Source organism: Trichechus manatus, unplaced genomic scaffold, assembly GCF_000243295.1.
Source record: "Trichechus manatus latirostris isolate Lorelei unplaced genomic scaffold, TriManLat1.0 scaffold00101, whole genome shotgun sequence".
NCBI classification, from domain to species: Eukaryota; Metazoa; Chordata; class Mammalia; order Sirenia; family Trichechidae; genus Trichechus; species Trichechus manatus.
In genome coordinates, this window is record NW_004444037.1 from 68754 (window position 1) to 70562 (window position 1809).

The window sequence follows — 1809 nt, forward strand, 5'->3', positions numbered from 1 at the left end:
AGTCATGGAATTTTTTTGCTCAGATCGCCTTTCAGCAAAAAAGTTGCTGTGAGGAACACAACTGGCCAATGGCCGCCAGCTATCTCACCATCAGGATCCATCAGCACTCACACCAAGGCATTGCTCTGCCCAGGCTGCTTCCAGGCACTGACTGAGCACACCAGAGTTATAGAGATGAGACATTCCTATCCAACAAGGAATACTTGTCATGTTGATCCTTGCACTGTGGCCTCCAACCAGCCTGTTGGAGATGTTCTCAGAGGTAAACTGCGATCTGCGAGTCTTTATTTCTTCTCTCCTTTCACAGGTTTCACACCTGCATACTGTCTAAAGCTAACTCTGCCTACTCTTGCTCACTCTCCCCAGTAAGCTCATAGGTATTTCTGTCAATAATTTTCTGGTAGTTGTAACTCTCTCTTGGTATTTACCTCCCAGAGAATCAGAACTGATTCATTAATTAACTCATTGTTAAGTAAATAATGATTAGCTATATTATTAATTCATTCAATAATATAATCTAGGAAAACTTCTAATACTACTAAAATTGTTTATGTAATGTTGAACCTAAATTTATTTTAAAGTATCTCTATAGATTATAATCTACTCAGAGAAATATCTGTAGGTTTTATTATTGGCAAAATCATAGGTATTTATAAATTACTTCAAATTATTTCCCACATACTAATTGAAGGAAATGCTAATTTTAGTACAAGAAAAGAAAAAGTATAGGACTATTTTTTCCTCCAATTTTAGAGATGTCCCAAATACCATCCATGAGTGTTCAAGGACACTAAAAAAAACCCTCTACTAAACTAAGGCCCTAGAACACTGGTAAGAAGTAAACATCAATATTATGTGAAGCTTCTTATTTTTGACTTATTAGACCCTATAGAAAGTCTAGAAAAACATATGCTTGACTCTTTCTTTTTTATTTTATACCTTTTGCCAATTTCTTTTCTTTTTCATTTTTATGGCAAAAGAAGGGAGATTTCACCTAGAATCAACTATGATTTTTAGCATGAATATTACCGCAAGGGTTTAGGATTTATAAATATAAATTATTTCAAATATTAATTTGTAAATTGCTTGTGAATATAAAGCATTCTAAATTGATAGTGTCTCACATTTAACTCCTACTTAAATTCAACCCTACTGGTTACTCTCCTAAGACATATACATAAGCACACACAAACATATACACACAACACATCTTTTGATCTGATGATTATACTCATTATTGTTACCTTTCATAAAGAAAACTGAAACTTAGTATATTACATTTTCTTTCAAAAAACATTCATAAAGAGATTAAAAGCAGCTGCAATTTACTTGTTGTAAAGGAAAGTATAATTAAGGTGTATGTATAATTAAGGTGTAATATTTTTATTTTTGATTAATGCCAATTGAGATGAGGCCTTAGACCAACAAACTGGGCATTCAGATGACAAGTGAAAATTAAATTGCCCAGGGCTCTTATTTCTCACTTCTAACTTATTCTTTCTATGAATTTATTACCTAGTGTTTCATCTTCATTATTCATAGTTCACACATTAAATTTGAGCCACAACTCTCCAAGTTAGTAGCATCTACATTTTCTTTAAGGTTCATTTGCAACATCCCTACCTCACAGATACTAGATAATTTAAACTCAAATAATTTTGTTTCTATTTCCATTCAACCACTCACTAAGTTGTACCATGTATTTAGTTACCAATAGAAACTGACTTACTTTGAAATCTTCAGCTTCTAAATAGCCCTTTTTAATCATATACTTTCCTTTATACCTTTCTAAATCTCTCTTCTGTATTA

At 32.5% G+C, this 1809-nt stretch overlaps 1 pseudogene; it reads left to right on the forward strand.

Annotated features, from left to right (window-relative positions):
• Positions 1-174: 174 nt before the first annotated feature.
• The window catches only part of LOC101355209 (actin-related protein 2 pseudogene), a 10075-nt pseudogene continuing 8440 nt past the window's right edge, over positions 175-1809 (forward strand).